General features: G+C 37.2%; 1 protein-coding gene across 28 annotated transcripts in view; it reads right to left on the bottom strand.

Annotated features, from left to right (window-relative positions):
• Positions 1 to 10,000, bottom strand: part of LOC136854940 (transforming acidic coiled-coil-containing protein 3-like) — a 245,539-nt gene that overhangs the window by 118,089 nt on the left and 117,450 nt on the right. For 4 of the 28 annotated variants that reach the window (XM_067131511.1, XM_067131520.1, XM_067131528.1 and 1 more), the window contains exon 1: positions 9,086 to 9,181. The exons of 21 other annotated variants lie outside the window; for them this stretch is intronic. The gene's annotated coding sequence lies outside the window, so the exon portion shown is untranslated. Of the gene's footprint in view, positions 1 to 9,085; positions 9,182 to 10,000 lie in introns of those variants that run through there. 3 more of the 28 variants (XM_067131522.1, XM_067131530.1, XM_067131512.1) reach the window with 2 other exon arrangements.

The following is a 10,000-nucleotide window of genomic DNA, read 5'->3' as shown; positions in this document are numbered from 1 at the left end:
ACTTAAAAGTGAAAACACAATGATTCTCTCTCTCTCTCTTGTACTGACCACAGCACATAACGCCAATGTTGGATGAAAAATAAAGAGAAAAATTAACAACGAAACGCAATACAAATACAAGAACTACGATAAAACACAAGAAGTAAACAGAAATAAACAGTGAAGAGATAAACTCATTTCACTAAGAGGGACTAGACGAATGAAGAGACAGAATTACCATGATGAAACAACGACACAGTAAAACAAACAAAAAAAAATACTCAGTGAAGGGTAAACAACTTGACAATAGAAATACCGAGGTAAAGAGAGAGAGAGAGAGAGAGAGAGAGAGAGAGAGAGAGAGAGAGATAACGGACGATGTCACTGTTCACTGAAGCGAAACGGAACAAAAAGAAAAAATAAAAATAAAAACATAAAAAAAGGCTGAAAGAAGCTATGAGAAAATTTTAATTAGAACATAATGAGAGGCAAAAAACATCTACTTAAAAAAAAAAAACCTGACTTGCAACATTCTTTAGAAATGTGATGAATGATTTGTCATAAAACCTAAAACGAAAAAAAAAAAAAAACTCTTTTTTACACATCGAATTTATTGTAATTTTAGTTAAATGTTAAGCTTTTTTTTTTGTTCCAGTTAAAAATTATTTATCCATTATTTTAAAATAATAACAATAATATTTCAGTGTAGGTTTATTATTATTATTATTATTATTATTATTATTATTATTATTATTATTATTATCATCTCATAATCGCACTAGTCACTAAAATGGTGAAGAAATCCACAACGGCGTCCGTAAAACTATATATATTAAAAATGTGTATAAAACAAAAAGAGCTTTCGAGAATATGCTCGATTCGCCTTCTCAATATATATAACTATATACATATATATATATATATATATGTATACATTAATTTTAATATATATTTACACTGACACAATTGTGGATTTCTTCACCATAATTATTATTATTATTATTATTATTATTATTATTATTATTATTATTATTATTATTATTATTATTTTTATTATTATTACTAAAAATAAGAAAACTAGAGTAATACCTAAATACCAAGAAATACCCAAAACCAAAAAACAAAGATAATACCTAAAAAAAAAAAAAATACCTAAAAGCAAACAGCGAAATATTCGAGCCTTGACAAAATCCGTCACCCGGCGAACCATTCCACCGACGGGAGAAAGTCGCCCCAATCTCACTCAGTCGCAAAATCGATTGTTACGAATCTCACGAATGCCTGGCCAATCTCCAGAAGTACCCGTCTTGCGTCACTCTCCTACGACAGAGCTTCTGAAGGGGGCAGTAACCTACTGGTCCTCAGAAAGCATCTTTCGGGATGAGGTAACTGGCCCAGGGGGACCCCCCCCGCTACCTACTCTGACTGTGACCCCGTTGTTAGTTACCAAATACTTGGTGTAAGGCTGCAGTATAAGGCTTAACAGGGGTACAACTGATATTTCAGGATCCGGGCCTAATTAAATCTGAGCGTTTCTCAAGAGCTGGGGCGAAGATAGTAAGTACTGGACCAAGATGTGTGTGTGTGCGTGTATATGTATATATATACACACACAAATATACGAGTATATATATATATACATACATATATATATAAGTGTATATATAAATATATATATATATATATATATATATATATATATATATATATATATATATATATATACACATAGAAACGAACCTAACCTAACCTAACCTAACCTAACCTAACCTATACTTACAATAACGAACTAATGAAAAATTTTTAATTAACGCCCGAGAAGCCTTGGTCTATTACCGAGAGAGAGAGAGAGAGAGAGAGAGAGAGAGAGAGAGAGAGAGAGAGAGAGAGAGAGGAGAGAGAGAGAGACGCAGTTTCTGTAATCACGGCAGCGTAACAAGAGGTAATTCACCAACCTTTTCCCGAGAGAAAAAGAGAGAGAGAGAGAGAGAGAGAGAGAGAGAGAGAGAGAGAGGGTTTAATGAACAATGAACACTGGGGCTTTGAATTCTTTCCAGTTTAAGAGCATTGTTTCTCTACGTAAAAAACAATGATGTTACGGTCTTGAGCAATTTTGAGATTCTTTTAAGAAAAGACAATTCAGGAACGTAAAAGAACAATAAAAGTATAATGTCGAGTTAAAAGATTAAAAAACAATACAAGTACACCGTTAAATCAAGACATTAGGGGAAAGATACACATACGTAAAAATCAATAAAAATAAACTGTCAATTTAAACAAAAATAGAGACAAGAAAATAATAAATAAATTGACAAATAAAAAATCAAGAAAAGATTCAGTAAGATTAAACTTTCAAATTGAAAAAATAAGAAAAGAACGCTATAATAATTAAAAGACAAGAAAATAATAAATAAATGTCAAATTTAAAAATAAACAAGACAAGACACAATACAATTAAACTGTCAAATTTAATAAATTGTAAGAAAATAAAAAGATAAATAAACTGTCAAATAAAAAAATTAAAAGATACAGTAAAAATAGTGTCAAAATAAAAATAAAGCAAAAAATAGTAAAGGCAAACTGTCAAATTACAAAATTGCTCCTCTCCTGTAATGAAGACTGAGCAAGGACTGCATTCACCACACCCTCCGCATTATCCTCTCTCTCTCTCTCTCTCTCTCTCTCTCTCTCTCTCTCTCTCTCTCTCAATAAATAAATAAATATATGAAGAATATAATTGCAGCAGCATTTTACTATTGAATAGAACAAATCCCTCTCTCTCTAAATAAATCTCTCGATAAATAAATAAATAAATAAATAAATAAATAAATAAAGAATATAAATACCAGTATTTTACTACTGAATACAAAACATCTCTCTCTCTCTCCTTCTCTCCTTCCTCTCTCTCTCTCTCTCTCTCTCTCTCTCTCTCTCTCTCTCTCTCAAAGCTCCTCTCTCTCTCTCTCAATAAATAAACAAATGAAGAATATAGGCTAGCTGTAGTAGTATTTTACCAATAAATACACAAATTAATATAATTGTTGCTGCATTTTACTACTGAGCAGAACAAAAAAATCTCTCTCTCTCTCTCTCTCTCTCTCTCTCTCTCTCAGTGAGGAAAAAAACCAGAGGCGAGAGGGCTGCCCTGAAGCTGCACCACAAGCCAACTTGGCAAGGGCAGCTGCTGCAGGCCAGGGCAGCTCAGACAAAAGAACCAGCTGCGCTCATTTGTTTTACTCGCGGGGAGTACTTTCATTTCAAGAGGGCACCCTCGTGACAGCCATACGCAGGAAGCGGAGTGTCGATGGCCGAATTTCTGGATGTAGTTCATCCAAGTCTATACAAATTCATCTTAAATTGTGAAGCTGAATAGTGAATATGAAAGAGACAGTGATTGCTTACTGTCTCGCAGCCACCCTGAGGATGTTGGGTGATTGGAACCTCGAAAGGTCAAGCGCAGATGCAAGTCGGTACTACCTTCAAGCAATTCTCCTCGTGTTTTAGTAATTTACGTTTTTATTTATTTATTGATTAATTTGTTACATTTATTTTTTTCTTTTCTAATAACTGATCTCTTCTTTCTGCATTTCCTGTTATCTTTTGTTACTTCTTTCGAATGGGGTTCGTCTTCTGAATAATAATAATAATAATAATAATAATAATAATAATAATAATAATAATAATAATAATAATAATAGATAATCTTTAGAAGCTTGAATTTCAAGTCAATAGCCCTTTAGGGTGAGCTATTTCCATATAGACCAAACCATCTTCTGAATAATAATAATAATAATAATAATAATAATAATAATAATAATAATAATAATAATCTTTAGAGGTTGAATTTCAGTCAGTAGTGACCCCTTTGGTGGGCTTGTTCTATATGAATAGGCTTCATCTCGTGAATAATAATAATAATAATAATAATAATAATAATAATAATAATAATAATAATAATAATAATAATAATATATCTGAGCCCGAGAAAGAGCGGGGTTAAGTACGAGATTTCTCAAGTTTCTTGTTAATCTAGCCTAATTGTGCCTCTGTCAGCACAAGGCTAATAAGGATAACATTATTAGTTAAACTTGTATTTAGTAGGAGTGCAACTTCAGGGTTGAGAGGATAGACAAAACATCATCCATGAGACTTGTGGGGACCGGGAAGTTTACAAGACCCTCCTAAAGAAGGGTATGTAACCTATACTTTAAACACAAAGATAAAAACGGCATAAACACACAGGGTAAAGGTCATTCTTTCTCTCTCTCGCTCTCTCTCTCTCTCTCTCTCTCGATATAGGCCTATATATATAAAATATACAGCCTACATATAAATATATATTAACTATATATAAACATACACACGTATAGGCCTATATCTATATATACATACATATAATACATATACACATACATGAACGTAGATGTAAACACGCACGCAAAACACACGCGCACACACACACGCGTGGCAACGTATACATAATACACCATAGGCTATTCTCGGACGTAAGATCGCAAATAAACACCGTTGTCTCGTCTTCCATTTTATTACCTGTCTCTCTCTCTCTCTCTCTCTCTCTCTCTCATGCTACTGCACGCAGCCTCAAGCACTCCCCTGGGGCCCACCCCAAGCATCAACTATTCATCTCGTGGCTGAGGCAGCTTGCTGCTGACCGCTGAGAAGGGCGCGCCTATAATAATTCCCAAGCATTTTGGAGGTACAAGTTGGTGTTACCTCTCAGACGCACTTCCGGTCAAACACCAATGAGGGGAAGGGGCGTAACAATATACAATAAAAACTAATAAGGCTAGAGGGCTGCAATTTGTTGTGTTTGGTGACTGGAGGGTGGATGATCAACATACCCATTTGCAGCCCTCTAGCCTCGGTAGCTTTTTAGATCTGAGGGCGGACAAAACTAATAAAAACCTGAGTACATATGACACCAAATGACACCACCGCCCACCTCTGTCGCTGGAGCGTGTCAGCTTACGTATGGTCTCGCCTTCCACATGACACTGCCACCCCATAACGGGTGTCATTAATGTCGTTGTTAAACCGGTCTTGATGTGATGGGTGACACACAGTGTGGTATTGTGGGTGATTTTATACACTTTTGTTAATGCTTGGGTGATGTTCTGTTTTGTAAGTCTGCGGGTGAGTTGATTGTTTGGGTGACATCTACTTTGGATGAATTCCTTGTTTTTAATTGTTTGGACAGAGGTGGGTGGCGGTGTCATTTGTACTCAAGTTTTTATTAGTTTTCTGTAAAAGAAAACTATTGTGTCGGTTTTTTCTGTCCGTCCTCAAATCATAAAAACTACTGAGGCTAGAGGGCTGCAAATTGGTGTGTTGATCATCCGCCCTCCAATCATCAACCATACCAAATTGCAGCCTTCTAGCCTCAGTAGTTTTTATTTTATTTAAGGTTGAAATCAGCCAAAATCGTGTTTCTGGCAACGATGTAGGCCAGGCCACCACCGGGCCGTGGTTAAAGTTCCATGGGCCGCGGCTCATACAGGATTACATCGAGACCACCGAAAGATAGATCTATTTTCGGTGGCCTTGATTATACGCTGTAGCGGCTGTACGGAAAACTTCGGCGCATTTTTTATTTGTTATTGAAGTTAAAGCTGTAACAAAGTTGCAGAATCTGAAGATGCATCTAGAGAGAGAGAGAGAGAGAGAGAGAGAGAGAGAGAGAGAGAATTTGTTCTATTCAATGGTAATATACTGCAACAATTATATTCTTAATGGATTTATTGAGAGAGAGAGAGAGAGAGAGAGAGAGAGAGAGAGAGAGAGAGAGAGAGAGAGAGAGAGAGAGAGAGCGCTAACAAAAATCCTGCCAAGAAAAATGTAGCCACACAGGAAATCACAGGAACAATATCACGGATCAGGTTCGCCAACCTTGTTTCCAGACAGCGAACAAGGCCTGCTGGCTGGCGTCGCAGGTCTATGGGACCACAGGACCGGGGAACAGGTACAGGCATCCAGGTACCGGTACTACGGTACTATAATCACAGCTCTATGGAGAAGCCCAAAGGGAAAGAGTTACAAGTACTTGAGAACGGGGGGTCGTGTTTGCCAAGGTCCCAAGAACACGGTCGGAAAGTCTCCATTTCTCAAACCCAGTTCAGGTAGGCAGACTATCCTGTCACGTAGACACTGCCCGACTGATTGATTGATTGATTGTCTGATTGTGTGCGTGAACGTGGCGTTGCTTCTGTGAAGGGCATAGGCTAGATCCCACTGAAGCAATGGTTGCTTTAGGAATTCTTTCTGTCTCAAGAACTTGAAACCTGGCCAATATGAACTAGACCTAGTTAGTTAAAACTCTTTTATTCTATTTCCTTATTAGCATGGCTTTTATGTATAGCCAGAAGGGGATTAATTTCCTTACTTCTCCCGCCTGCTTTGGCATTCTCTCCCACCTTCTGTTTCCCTATTTGTAACCGTCATCTCCTTAAGAAATTTAAAGGTCTACCGCTTACTTCGGGAATTACCCTTAGGTTAAGGCTGCTTGTCCATTTGGCCTTTGCTCCTTAATACACGAGAGAGAGAGAGAGAGAGAGAGAGAGAGAGAGAGAGAGAGAGAGAGAGAGACATTTTCCGATTGTGAAATGTCATATGATGTAAGAGTATCGCGACAGATACCGTTATTGCCTGTAAAATGAAAGGAACTATTTCGATGTTATTAAACTCTCTCTCTCTCTCTCTCTTTTCTTCTTCTTCTTCTTCGTTTAACATGCTTTTTCCTCTCTCTCTCTCTCTCTCTCTCTCTCTCTCTCTCTCTCTCTCTCTCTCTTTTTATATATATATATATATATATATATATATATATATATATATATATATATATATAAATATGTATGTATGTAGTTATATATATGATATATATTTATATATAAATACACATGTACAAATATATAATACATATATATAAATATATATGGGCCTACATGTATATAAATTTATCTACATATACATACGATTTAAATCGACAATAACATCACAATAAACTCACTGCAAGATCAGCTTTCCTTTGCTTTCGACAAGATTCTTCAACTGAGCGATTTAGCCCAAACTTCCAAACAATAATAATAATAAAAAAGTTAAAAAATAAAAATAAAATAAAAGAACAACAGAAGCACAGAATAAGCCCTTCCCAATAAATTCTCGCCAAATCGTAAAATCTTTCCGCTGTCAATGGAAGTTGCACAGGTCAGTGTGCAAAACTGCAAAATGGTTTTCTATGAACATTTAAAGGAGAGAGACTGTCACTGACAGCTACGAGCTATTTCGGCCCGCGCTTATAAAAGGGAGGGGTGTCCCAATGCACGAAATCTATTGTGGCAGCCAGCCGTAAAGGGGGAAGGAATAAAGCTAGCTAAACTTAAATAAAAATCTTAAGAAATATGGAATAAAAGTAGTGATTAAGTAAACAAAATTCTCAGGAAATGATAAGTTGTGGAATGTGGAATTTCATGTATAGGTCTAGTCTACTTTCAGATTAGTTACTGCGCAACGGGGCGCCCTATGAATTGTGAAATTTCATATATAGGCCTAGTCTACTTCCAAATTAGTGTGCAACAACTCCAACCACCCTTATCACAAAAACTAAACTATTTATTCGGAATGACAGTAAATCCCTTATCTGTGAAGACCTGTACCTTCGATATCCTTCAAATAATACTATAAAAAAATTAAAAACTCATTCATAAATGAATAACTCATCAACACATTTTGACCTCCATGTAGGCCTATGCATAAATGATACACGGGCACTAAACAAACCGAACCAAAGGAGATACGATCTACGAAAGGAGAGACAAAAGAAACGAAGTGAACAAGTTAATAGAAACATGAATTACGACTGGAGGTTCGTCAAACGAACATCTGTCGCAGCTACTGCTTTCACCAAAAATTGCTTTTATTGGGACGATTCTGCGCGGGCGAACTTTCTCCCATTTTCATCTGGTTAGTTAAATTATGAGAGAGAGAGAGAGAGAGAGAGAGAGAGAGAGAGAGAGAGAGAGAGAGAGAGAGAGAGAGAGATTAGCCATGGGTACGCTGGGAGTGATGGATAATGTGTTTATAAGTTATTAAAAAAATCAGGCTATTCATCATCATGTGACAGACCTCGCTAAACTTCGCACAATTTGGGGTTTTCACTAATGAATAAACAATTAAGAGAGAGAGAGAGAGAGAGAGAGAGAGAGAGAGAGAGAGAGAGAGAGAGAGAATTCAGAGCCATTATAAATCTCTCTCTCTCTCTCTCTCTCTCTCTCTCTCTCTCTCTCTCTCTCTCTCTCATCAAAATACAGCCAGCAAAAATAATAAAAAAATAATATAATGAAGTGTCATATACTGTAAAAACTCAACACGAATAAATGTTACTTAACAATCATAAAAAAAAAACTCCCCCCACAGCACATTTTCCACAGCTAGCACCACCAAACCTGCTTCTCACGATTCAGGTCCATTTAACAGACGGCTTTCCTCTTCCCTTTGTGCTTCAGGAACTTGCCAAAGCATGGCCTCACGTCTCTCAATAGCCTGAAGAAGGGCTACAAGTGGCTGGCTGATAACAATAAGGGGGACGGGATGCCCTCAAGACTTCAGACTTCCTGTTAGATCCTGCAGTCTCAAACTAGCCTGAGGATTTTTGCTTTCTTTTTCTCTTCAAAGGATCTTAACAGAAATATAACTAAAATTATCGGGTCTTAACACAAACGTCAAAACTTCTTTCAAGATTTCTGATAAACAGAACAGAACTGTGAACTGCACAGGGGGAATATGATACTACAACGCCCTGCATAAACAGAGCTACTTATTCCGTGCCCAATAGACGTAGGGCATGATAAGGCACGCTAGGCAATGCCGAAGGGTAACGAGCTCCTTATTAACTGAATTCCACATCATAAAAGCTCCCTTTCACAGAATGATTCCATAGAATGGGACACACTTCTGAAGCGCCATTTCAAGGACGACACTGCAATTCACGGCGAATTTCGATTCACTCATTATACACATCTGTATGACACTTCACTGAACAGTAATTCAGAAAGTTCACTTTCTCTCGTTTGTAATACGCGGACCAACTTACACTCTTCCTTAACTACTTGAGACTATTACAGTACACACATCTAGGCGAGTTAAGCCTAGTTCAGTGGAGCTTCTGTGCCCCAACTTGTCGTACTGTGCTCCTTGACAGGAAATATCACAGATAACTTCGAGCTTTTCCTGAATGTCTCACATTCATTGCTAATTCTGCTTACCTTGTGTATTTGAATATATTATTATGGAAAGAGTTCAAATTGCAAATGGGATTTGACAGCCGAATTTGAGGCGAAAAGCCTAGGGGGGAACGCAGCCAAAAATATGAAAAATCACAGTATTTTTCGACATCCTACATGAAATATAGTATCTATTTACTGCCTGCCCGTTCTATCGTATTTTAAAAAAGATGACAGAACGAACGGAGCACATCTTGAAGATCAAATAACATCGCATAATAACGAAGACGTGAATCGTGCGCCAGGCAGCGAAGTTAAGGCCGTCAGACGACCTAGAGAAACAAACGGCTACTACGACTGAACCCCTAGACTTACGCTCCAGTGGTTTCTTCGCTTCTTCTACGCTAATCTAAACAGATTATTCTCTTTTCTTATTCTCTTTTATATCCTCATCCGAATTAAAACTCTTATTTAACTTTAAAATAACAAGAACGTTTTATTTAAGTCTCACTGGAGTGAGTACGACTGACTTGGCCTAAGACGAGTACCACCACCTAGGCTGAGGGTAACCTACAGGTAGCAGAAGAGGGCCTCTTTCGTTATGCCTTGGAGGTCAACTCTGGCCCGCTGGGGCATAAGACATGGGGCAGACCACGCCAAGTAATGACTGGAATGTCTGAGTGAATGGGGAGAGAGAGAGAGAGAGAGAGAGAGAGAGAGAGAGAGAGAGAGAGAGAGAGAGAGAGAGAGTTTTCTGATTACTTGCTTCCACCTAAAAAGGTTAT

Source organism: Macrobrachium rosenbergii, chromosome 30 (assembly GCF_040412425.1).
Source record: "Macrobrachium rosenbergii isolate ZJJX-2024 chromosome 30, ASM4041242v1, whole genome shotgun sequence".
Lineage (NCBI taxonomy): Eukaryota > Metazoa > Arthropoda > Malacostraca > Decapoda > Palaemonidae > Macrobrachium > Macrobrachium rosenbergii.
Note: the sequence above shows the minus strand (reverse complement) of the source record. Positions and strands in the feature narration are given on the sequence as shown.